Below are 11987 nucleotides of genomic sequence, written 5' to 3' on the forward strand. Positions count from 1 at the left end.
ACCATAGAATCCAGTTGAGGAAATCCTAATGTCAACAATTCATCCAGCAATGAAATATTATTTAAAAGAAAAATGAAACAACAACAACAACAACAACAACAACCATTTTTGGGGAAACAGCATTCCTTCCTAAATATTTCCATATTTGTAGCTCCTACCAGAAAAGCTGCTCTCTGTCTTCCCTTAGACACCAGAGGAACAAAGGCCTCCTTGCTGCATCCCGACGACACCCCCCTGCGACCATCCCCAGCTGCTTCCTTGGTAGGCATTAAACGTGGTGGAGCCCATCCTTTCTCATCAGAAGGGTGGGGGGCGGGGGCGGGGGAACGAGTGGCCTAATATTAAACAGAGCTATATCACGTCCTGAAATGAGCAGCGCAAGAAGCCCAGCATTAAAGACATAAATAAGCTGCAGGTTTTCAGAAACTCGCCAGCAACCCTCTGAAACAGGAAGAGTGTACTTAGAGCTGTCCGGCTAACTCTCAGCCGTGAGCCTTATGCTCAGGTCTGAGGCTCCATAGCTGCTGAAACCACTAGCCTTGGAGCGGACTCCAAGGGCACCGCACTGAGAAGCCGCCTGAGATCCCCAGGCGTGCGGATGGGGGAAATTTCAAGATAACCTCTCCATTTGCAGCAACAGAAGGGGGTTATAAATGTCATTCCTTTTCTGGGAGATGTGGTATCTGACTCCATTAGACTACCAGCAGGGCTAAAAACAAACAAACAGAAAATGAGAGGGCTTAGGATAATGGAATAGAATCAGGGCTGCTACTTTAGTCGGGACCCTTGCACCCTGCATTCCTGGACCCGAGCGTGACTGGGATTTGGAGCCATGCTGTTCAAACGTGGAAAACGCCCGAACAAGGTTGCAGGCACCACTACAGGCAGACTAGGCTTTGGGCCTCTCAAGTCTGAGAGCTTCTAGTTTTATGTGAACGGCTATTACAACCAGTAGAGTTAAAACAGATTCCTCATATGAAAATGAATGATGGTCAGGGCCCGGCTGATGGCCTATTTAGTCCAGCAGCGTCTGATACCGTAAAGTTCCCATCCCATGGAAGACGGGGGATCATTCCTTGGAGTTCACAGTGATGAGGATCAAGCCTGGGGCGTAGACCGCTGAACTTTATCAGCCAACAGAGAAATGTTTATCAAGCACGATGTGCTCAAAGACACAGAAGATGTGTCTTCTTCAGAATTTATCTTGAAGAAAACTGTCGTTGTCAAAACCTTAACGTTGCCACAGGCGTGTATCAAGTTAAATAGCGATTTGGATGATAGAACAAGAACACACGACGCTATCTGAGCGGCTAGTGTGTGTAAGGCATCCCACCTGTGGGTGGGCAATGAGGTGACGTGGCCCACGGAGGCTTCGTGGAGAAGGTGGGTGAAGGGGAAGAGAGAGGGGAGGCTTAGGAAAACTGCAAGGAATAGCCTTGTGGGAGCAGTGCGGTTTCATACTGGGGGTTTCATTTAGCCCCGTGCCCCTCCACGCATAATCATCTGCCTGAAAATCATTCTTACCATGATCTTCTTCTTTTTTTTTTTTTTAATTTTTTTTTTAACGTTTATTTATTTTTGAGACAGAGAGAGACAGAGCATGAACGGGGGAGGGTCACAGAGAGAGGGAGACACAGAATCTGAAACAGGCTCCAGGCTCTGAGCTGTCAGCACAGAGCCCGACGCGGGGCTCGAACCCACAGACCGCGAGATCGTGACCTGAGCCGAAGTCGGACGCCCAACCGACCAAGCCACCCAGGCGCCCCACCATGATCTTCTTTTTGTGGCTGTTCTAAAAATTAGTTGTTTCTATCTTTAAAACAGCTTTGTTGAGTTACAATTGAAATGCAGTAAGTTGTCCGTGTTGAAAGTATATAACTTAACGTTTTGACATACAAGTACGATTCTGTAGCCGGCTTAGTGAATGTACTCATCACCCCTAAAAAGTTGTAATCTGCTTTTCAAATAGGAAGCCAGAAACGTGGCTTCAAGACCCTCATTCTATTCAGATTCTAAAAGCAAGTTCTTCTCCTGCTCTGATATGGGGCCCCTTCCTCTCCACCACGGAACACAGATTTCATGTTTTAATAAGAATCGCAAGAGTCATTTTTCACTGGAAACATTTGGCAGCCTGGGTTGGTGTTTATTACTTTATTATTCCGAACGACAATCCCAGTGTGGTAAGTGTTCACTCTGTTCCCATTTCAGAGACAGAGGAAGCAAACCTAGGAGATCAGTTAATTGCCCGGGGCTGACAGTCGGCAGGTGGCAGAGATGTTATTGGATCTCCAGGCAGTCTCTCTCAGGCCTAGACTCATCTGTATATGCTCAGAGACCTTTATAAACCTTTTCTGGGGGTATAAGGATCCTTCCATCTTGCACACAGGGAAGGAGGATATTGAGGGTCGAGTCCATAATCATTGGATCGTGGAGTCGATAATACAGTGAGCTCAGTTTGGCTGATTCAGCTTTGAAAAGTTAGACGCTGTCAAGTTACATTCCCTCCAAGGGTGCACAGGGTTTACCTTTTCTGCACAGCCTCACCAACACGTGTTCTCTTTTGTCCTTCTGGGAACAGCCATCCTGGAAGATGTGAGATGATACCCCATTGTGGTTTTGATTCGCAGTTCCCTGATGATTAATCTGGCCTCCCGTGTTCATTTCAGTATTCCCTATAATACCCAAGATGTGGAAACAACCTAAATGTCTTTCAATGGATGAATAAATGTGTGTGTGTGTGTGTGTGTGTGTGTGTGTGTGTGTGTATACACACATACATACGTAATGGAATATTTTTCAGCTTTAAAAAAGAAGGAAGTCCTTCCATTGTGACATGGATGAACCTGGAGGGCATTATGCTAAGTGAGACAAACCAGACCCAGAAAGACAAACACTGTATGATCTCACTTCCATGTGGAATCTAAGAGTTGAATTCATAGAAGCAGAGAGCACAGGGGTGATTACTAGGGACTGGGGATTGTCAGTTATACCTCCATAAAGCTGGGCAGGGCGGGGTGGGGGGGGCAGTTAGACCGTGACTTCTTCTCTTCTCCTTCCTATAAAAGAGCTTTGGTGGTCCTGCGTGGGAAGAAGGCAGAGGTTCCTTTATCCAGTGGTATCCTTGCCATCCCACTTTCCTGAAACTCAGCCAGGATCTTTCCTAATCAACAGAAGAAGCCCATCTCAGAGAGAAGAGAAAAGATGGGCATCTTCCTCTCACAATCTCCCCTCCTGGCCTCCACCACACATGGGAAGGAGGCCTCTGCTCTGCTCGCTGCTGTATAAATGTCCTGTCAAGCTGTTTATACTCGCAGTGCATTTTCTTGGCTTCCCCAGCTCTGTTAATTGCCCTCAGTTCAGGAACCTTTGAAGGATTGAGAGCCAGATTGCAGAAACATACCAGTGTTTATCATGAGTGACTTTCCAGGGGATCCCCATAACAGAAAAGGGCCGGTCCTTTTCTTCCGAAGCCAAAGCTTTGCTGCTTCAAGTCTGGGCCTAACTCTTGCTCCCTCACCGGCTCCCTTTGAGATGGGGGCCTCCGATGTGCAGGAGAGAGCGGATTCCTACTCGTAGGCTCCAGCCCCCAAAACTTGCATGAAGCTGCATCTCATGACGTGAAATGCCTGTGTTGGGCGAATGGTTTTCTGGCTGCATGTTTCTGCATCACCATAGGCCACCGTCAAGCCCTTCCAGGCAATGCCTCATGTGTCCTCTGGATACTAATCTCACCCCACTCCTCCTTCCCGGTGGTGTTCAGTCGTGTGCTTCACTATTTCTTTGGTAACAAGGAATGCAAAGGTCTGCATATATACTCAAGGAGGGTGTTTAAGAGCACAGAAAAGCACCATGTCAGGAAGACCCTTCTGTTGAGAGACTCAACAAAATATGGGTGCTGGAAGGACGGCAGGAAGGCACACAGTGGTAACCCCAAGGTAACCCCATCGGGTAAGGAAGCTGAGGCTTAGAGAGATGGTGTGATTTAATCAAGTTTACACAGCCAGGGGTAGAGCAGGGATTTACACTCTGGAAGCCTGACTCTTAACCACAAGGCCACACTGCAGAAGAGGTCCTGAAGCTGACCCCCTTGGGAGATGCATGGGATCAAGACTGGTGGGGCTCGGAGAGGGCATCCCAGTTTGGAGAACAGGAGGAAAATAGTAAAAGAAATGTAGTAAGAAAATCAATGAAAGCATCCTTAGGGAAACTCATTCATTCAATAAATTATATAAATTGAGTTATTCATTCAATAAGTATTTATTGAACACTGTGAAGGCACTGTGCAGGCTCGTAGGATTCATCAGGGAGCAAGCAAAGATCCCTGCATTCATGGAGCTTGTATTCTAGCTCATGATACAAGTATAGTATAAGTTGCAGAAGTAGAGACACACAGCCTATAAGGAAGGATTAGGAGTGTGAGATGGGATGGAGTCAGGGAGCGGTTAAAATCAGGTGGTGAGGGTCAGGTTCATCACTCGCTGCTCCAACTCTCCCTTCTCTTTTCATCCGTCTGTTTATCCGTCTATCCACACCAGACTCAGAAACCATGGAATTCTTGAGGCAGTGTCTCGGGACAAATTCTTCCTGCTGCGTTGACAATCTCAAGCTGCTGGAACGATCTCTGAACCAGCCTGGAAAGTGCTACAAGCTCAGGAGGTTGTGATCTGGGCACAGGGCTGAGCACGGTCGCTGATGTTTCCTGCTCCCCAAGCCAAGCAGGGCTTGCTGTCTTCCTGTTTACCACATCCCACTTTGCTTCCTTCCCCACAAGAGGGTCAACTACTAGGACAAGGCTGGGTACAAGCCCTGTACGGGCTGTGCAGCCAATCGCTCTGCTGCAAAATGACCCTCCAGCTCAGAGGAGGCATCAAAGGAATGCAGAGTGTGACTCAGGAAGGGGAGTGTGGAAATCCACTGAAGAAATACAACCCATCCCCAGCACCCTGGCCTGGATTCCACAGTAAACAAGTCAGACAGAGAGTAGTACATGGAGAGATGTGTGGAGAGAGTCACTGTCTCAGAGCGGAGACACTGCCTTTAGAGTCCCATTAGGGAACTCAAAATGAACTAACACTCTTTCTAACAGCTCTGTAACGGGGATGCAAAGGAGCTTGGTTTTGGTCTAGGCAGGCAGCACATGATTGCACAAGGGGTTAAGGTGAGAAGGGAGGACTTCTTTAATCCTCCCTTTGTCACCTAGAGGGTGCTTCATCCCGTTGTTGTACCACCCCACACTCTCAAACATCTTCTGACCTACAACGAAGTAGCGAATCAAATCACAGGCGTGTGTCCACACAGGGTCCTCCCTTGCACAGTTCTTTCCTGTTGACCTCACCCCCGTGACTGTTAGCAAGACTTTTCAGGGGAAGGGGAATAGGAGAGCACACAAGGATGTCATGAGCCGGTTGAGACAACGTGAAGGTCAGGTGTTGAAAACTCGCAGAAAACGAAGGGCCCTTCCTAGTCCAATATTGCTTAATTTCAAACACCTGAAAACCACTTGACTGGTTTCAATGACACACACACACACACACACACACACACACACACACACACAAAGGTGGAGAGGAATGTGAGGACATATTGCTGGCACGTTATAGAGGCATCTCATGCACCTGGGGGTTGGGGGGGTGGGGGGGGGAAGAGTCAGGCTTCAGCAAGACCAGGAACAGGAAGCCATGAGCTGAGCCCACTCTGAAGACCTCTCCCTGCTCATCTGTCTCTTCCTTCTTTCTCTGCATGCTGGCTTTCTCGATTTCCCGGGTACCTGCAGAGGCACCCCTGGCTTCGCACGGCATCCAGTTCTTGAGAGGCACTGACCAGGGTCTCTGGACCCCAATTCTAAATGCCTCTGGGACAGATTTGGCCCACCTTAGGTCAGCTGTTTACCCAGGGGGGACCAGAGTTCTTTATCACAAAAATGGCACAGAGGTTACCAGCAAGGAGAGGTGTGGCAGCAGGGCAGGAAGGAGAAAATTTTCTGAGAAAGGGGGTTAGCTGGGCAATTATTTCAGACAATGACGACGGCGGGTCCTCGATACCTGGAGAAATGTTTCCAAGGATGAAACGAATTGGGCACCATTGATTAAAACACAAGCATGGCTACCTTAACGCAGATGGGTATTTATTTCAATTTCCCATAATGGTGGTGGCAAACGCAGACCACCAGTGAGAGGGCAACTCCATGGTGTCAGGATCTATGGGAGGCAACCTCTAAAATGGCTCCCAACGATCCTCACCTCCTGGTTTTTATGTCCTTGGGTAATCACATCCCCTTGAGTGTGGGCCCAATGGACCCGGTGACTCCCTTCTAGCAAACAGTACACGGCAGAAGGGGTGGGATGTCAGTTTTGAGACTGGGATACGAAAGACCACCGTCCATTTTGCTAGTTCTGTCTCTCTCTTGCTTACTCTGGGAGAAGGCAGCTTCCGTGTTGTGAGCTGTCCTATGGAGAGGCCCGTGTTACGTGATGGCTTGGATCAACCTCCAGCTGGGACTGATGACTGCCAACAAGTACATAAGTGAGCTTGGATGCGGATCCCACCCCGGTCAAGCTCTGAGATACAGCAGCCCTGGACAACACCTTGACCGCGGCCTTGTGAGAGAGCCTGACCCAGAGGATGCAGCAAAGCCATGGCCAGATTCCTGCCCCCAGAGAAACTGAGAGATCACAAATGTTTGTCATGTAAGCCACTATATTGTGGGATGAATTATTACAGAGAAACAGCTAATACAAGGTGCCAGGCTTCTCCCTTCTTGTGTCTCTGCCAGTTTTGGGTGTTGCCCTCATTCGCACGGTCCAAGATGACTCACTAGCATGCTTACTCCCAGCTGGCGGGAAGGGGGAAAGGGAATGGGAGGGCATTGCCTCTTATTTTTCGGGGCATAATTCAGAAGTCACACGCATTGCTTCCACTCCCCTCTCATTGGCCAGAGCTTAGTTGCGTGGCTTAGCTACCCAGGAGGATAGAGGAGATGGTCTTGTGCCCAAGTGAGAATCAGGGATTCTATTACAATGGAAGAACAGGAGAGTGGGTCCTGGGGGATAATTAACAGTCTCTGCCACAGGCACCAATGCCACAAATATTTGTTTGCTTTGTGTGTGTGATGAGGTTACAGCCATATCTCTGTGGTTCCTGGAGGCTGGGATACATAAAGCATCATGAAGAACCCAGGGAGGTGAGAGATCATGGAAACTATCTCCATTGACCTGGTGCAGAGTGTGCACAGCAGGTGACAGTTTGCTGATGAGATCCATGAGCCAGAAACCTAGTCCCTGTGTGTCATTTCCTCAGGGTCACATAACTATTTAGCAGCAGAGCCACTATGAGCCCCAGGCCTTCTGCCTCCCAGCTCCCAGCTCCCTCTACTTCTAAATGGCGACTCTGAAGTCACTATTTTGGGTAGGACTAAATGTGTGGTATGAAAATGGGGGGAGAATAACACACAGCAAGAGGCTCATGACAATCAAATGCCGACCTGGCATTTTTCCCCCCTTCCAAACCAAAATGGTTTGATTTCTAACACCTAGTGAATATGATGTCAGCTCTTTCCATCACCATAAGCTCACCCAGTGCCACATCATCTGCGGGTGTTAATTTTTTTTTAATGTTTATTTATTTTTGACAGAGAGAGAGAGAGAGAGAGAGAGAGACAGAGCATGAATGGGGGAGGGGCAGAGAGAGAGGGAGACACAGAATCTGAAGCAAGCTCCAGGCTCTGAGCCATCAGCACAGAGCCTGACGCGGGGCTCAAACTCACAGACTGAGAGATCATGACCTGAGGCGACGTCGGACGCTTAACCGACTGAGCCACTCAGGTGCCTCAAAACATTTTAATTTAACTGAAGCCAGGTGAGAAGAGAAAGTATTTGTCTCTGTTATAATTCCCCACAAAGAAATGAATATGTAAGGGACGGTCTTGTGAATTTTGTTTAAAAATGGTGGGGTTTTCCTTTTAAAAGCATCGTACTAATGAAATCCTTTTTCTTGGAAGATTATCTCCACAGTGAAATAGAATATTACACAAGAAAGCTTCCCATAAATGTTTGCTCAATGAAATTACAGGCTTGATTTCTTTCTAGCAATTAATGATGCATATAGAGGAAACTTCTGTCACTCCCTCCCACTCCCTGTATCCATTCGCTCATTTTTCAATTAGGAATAGAACCCCTGGGTTTCACTGGATACATTGGTGCCCAGCAACTGACTGTATTATCCACTTTCATTTGTGGCTTTGTGACCACGTTTGGGTCAGTGGCATGTGAATGGAAGTGATGCATGCAACGTCTGAGACTTGTGTGGCAGGGGCATTTGTGTGACAGTGGCATTTGGAGCAGCATTATTAGATCTAGAAACAGAAGCCACATATTGAGGAAGGTAGAGATTCTAAGTGCATGGATAAGTTCACGGATCAGGACCACCTGCTTCACGTTGGACTTTTGCATTAGAGAGAAATAAATTTCCATCTTATTTAAGGCTTTTTTTAGTTGGGGTCTCTTAGTTTGTACCTTAAGTAATACATAAAGTTATGTATTATTCCTAAGTTTGAGATATTGTCCAGTTGATAGCTTCTCCTTTCTTCTAAGACTGTGTGTTCTATTTAAAAATGTGTAACTTAAAATGTATGAAGTATATTAAGAGTTGGTTAAGATTTCTCCAAGGCGATCCCTAAATAGGATGAAGGACAGCCCATCCCCCCCCCCCCCAGAGATCTACTCTTCTGTTTCTCCTCCATAGACAATGACATGGATTTTCATCCATTACAGATATCTTTCCACTTTGTCAACTAGAGACTCTACTAGAAAATTAGCGTTCTATGTCTACACAAAACGTTTTGTGTGAAGGGTAGGTCTTTAGAAAGAAGGCACCCTGATGTGCTGCTTAGGTGGCTCAGTGGGTTAAGACATCAGACTTTGGCTAAGGTCATGATCTCATGGTTCATGAGTTGGAGCCTCGCAACAGGCTCTCCGCTGTCAGCACAGAGGTGTCTTCAGATCAGAGGTTTCTTCAGATCCTCTGTCACCGTGCCCCTCTGCTTCTCCTCACCTCAAAAATAAATAAACATTTAAAAGAAGGCAACCCGATTATATTTTATGAGGTGAGGGTGTAAGAAATTCCACTTGGGTGATGGAAATACTTACTATTCGAAAAGAGAACACATGTGACATCGTGAGCACCCACAAAATATCCACTAAAAGTAAAGAAATGATTTATAAAATGGACGCATGGCCCTTCGGTGACTATATTGAGTTTTCAGCCTGAGCATCTATTCCCGAATACCATGTTCTCCCCACTGTCTTCTGTATATCTGTCATGTGTTGATTTTCAAGAAGTTTTTCTTATCGATTTAAGTATAGTTGACACACAACGATACATTAGTTTCAGGTGTATAACAATAGTGATTCAACATCTCTGTACATCATCCTGTGCTCCCCACAAGAGCAGCTTCCATCTGTCACTAGACTTTGTTATTACAATATCATTGTGTTGACTCTGTAATGACAAATCCTTGACGTAGGGTCGTGTTCTCTCTCTGAGGATCCAAGAAGTATCCTTGGCATTTGCTTCATCCTTTGTAGACCTGACTTGCTCCTACAACTATTATAAGGTACCATCTTGGAATCAGATAACACCAGTCTGCCTTATACTTATGAACATACATGCAAGGAGAGTTGTGTGTATGTGTGTGCAGTGTATGAATAGGTATAATTGAATGAATTGAACATCAAAAACTCTAACTGGGATCCACCTTTTCTTTTCTTACCATTTTCTAACAGATACTCTGAGGCTTGAATTGTTCTTCGCTGCCCCTTGGGTGAAATCTCAGGCAGATCCAATAGCTTTTTTGGGTTAATTTCAGATCTTAAAGTCCAGTCTCACCCAGCATTAAAACTCTGAACCCAGTGAGAACTTTTTCTCGTCGTCCTCCAGCTCTGAGGTGCCTTGGGCCAAGTGCCTGCAGTGGAAGGGGCATGGCCATTTTTTTTCTCCCTTCCTCGTTGCCTCTCCTCCTCCTCTTCTAGGTGTCGTTTTTGCTCTCAGGCTCAGGATGGGGTCTGCGTGTCGGGTGGGAGGTCCGGTGAGTTAGGGAACGACAGCAAAGTTGTCACTGCAGGTTAGCATTGAAGCCCTCTGTGTTCTGCGTGCCCCAAAGCCTCCTCTTTCTCTGGGTTCCTTGGGACCCTCAGCACTGAGGATCTCATATCTGTGACTCCTTTGAGGCAACATCTCTCTTGGCTGGCCGCAATTGCCCCCCACCCCAGTCTCTGGCTTCTGGTTCACTCTCCGTTGGACCTCCAGGAGGCCTCCTTGTGCAAGATCCCTTCAGAGTTGACCTGTCAGCAGCTCCTTTCCTTAGGGGGCCACATCTGGCTTGAGAAACATGCATGCATCCTTGCCCTCCCCATCCCAAACTCAGCAAGCTCCAGCCTCTCTCAGGCAAGCTGCCACTCTGCTCCACACTCGTGTTTACACATCTCAGCTGGGACTATCAGCCTCCCCAAATTCCAGGGAACACGGGCCATTTTGTCTAGCGGGTTGCTTTAAGGACCCCACTGCAGGGTCCTCATGAGCCTTTTCTCTTCACGTTGAACAAGAGAAGGATCTGGCTTAGATGCCCTACACACACAGTCCTGCTGAGGGCTGGCCTTTTGGTCCATTTCTGACCTGACCCCTCACTGCAGGAGTTTCCATAACCCGGCCATGACTGTAAGAGCCATTTCCTTAAAACCCGTCTTTCTGGTGGTGGGTGGTCCGATGGGCAGTTGCCAGCCATCTTGTGTCCAGCTGCCTGAAGCCATGGGCAGGAGGCGGATGTGTTTTGGAAGACGCCTCCCAGCTGCCCCCCTGGACTAGGCCATCATCACATTAGCACCAGCAACGTGCCAGGCCCTGGGAGTTCTGCATGGCAGAGCCAGGCTCGCTCCGGCCTGGGGTGGGACAAACAGAGCTCAGTGAGGAGGCCCCACTAAGCCACCTGGGCTTGTTCTGATTGATGGTCCAGCAGACCCCCCCACCAAACTGAGCACCCACGTAACCAGTGCTTGGTGATTCAGCCGCTGCTTCCCGGTTAAATAAACTTGGGTGACATTTTTTTTTTGTTTTAAACGGAAGATCCTTGCTTAGTTCATCTGTTGATAACAACTCCTTTTCTGGGTCGTGGCTGAGGGCCAAACCAGACGATCTTCTGCGGCTCCTTTCAGATCAGGTTTCTGTTGGTGGCCGGGGTGGGGAGGACTCAGGGCACATTTGTCTCTGCAGCCAAACTCCATTTCGGCCTGCATTTGAGAGGTGGTACTGTTGCGGTTAAGGACCCAGACTCTGGAGCCAAACTGCCTGATTCAGTTACTAGTCGTGTGACCTAGAACAAACAAGATATGCATTGACCGATACACCTCCCTGGTTCCTTTTCTGTGCAGTTAGGGCAAAAATCCATGGTGTTCAGAACAGGGCTTGGCACACAGCAAGTTCTCAATAAGATGCCACGCGCGCGCGCTCTCTCTCTCTCTCTCTCTATATATATATATATATATTTTTTTTTTCTTTTTTCAACTTGTAGCAAGAATTACTACCAAACTCCGCTCGTTGGGCCAGAGACCCTTGCGGTGTTAGCAGAAGACTTGACCCTCGTGTAGCACACTACCTACACTTGTGCGTTCATTGGCCAGCCAGCGGCCTCAGCTCCGAGCTCTAACCACGTGCAGTCAGCTGTCCTCATTAAGCAGGAGTTGGTTGAACTCTTCAGTTACACCCCTCTGTTGTGGTTCTGGGTCGGCTTGCGTGGCCACAGATGCCAAGAGACCAGCACAGTTGTGCGTATGATACGTGTTAAGCCAACACAGATGCCGACTGTGGACATACTACATCCGGCTTGTGTCCCACAAAGACCCAGGAGCATTATTTTAGGGATCCTCGATTGTCTTAGCTCAGGCTGCTGGAACAAAATACCAAAACCTGGGTGCGCTTATGTAAGGTAATCATGCATG

General features: G+C 47.8%; 1 non-coding gene across 1 annotated transcript; it reads right to left on the reverse strand.

The window, feature by feature from the left end:
* Positions 1 to 11552: 11552 nt before the first annotated feature.
* Positions 11553 to 11706, reverse strand: LOC122238264. Its single transcript, XR_006217209.1, has one exon. It is a non-coding gene; the product is annotated as a small nucleolar RNA SNORA62/SNORA6 family (small nucleolar RNA).
* Between the last annotated feature and the right edge of the window lie 281 nt (positions 11707 to 11987).

Source organism: Panthera tigris, chromosome B1 (genome assembly GCF_018350195.1).
Source record: "Panthera tigris isolate Pti1 chromosome B1, P.tigris_Pti1_mat1.1, whole genome shotgun sequence".
Lineage (NCBI taxonomy): Eukaryota > Metazoa > Chordata > Mammalia > Carnivora > Felidae > Panthera > Panthera tigris.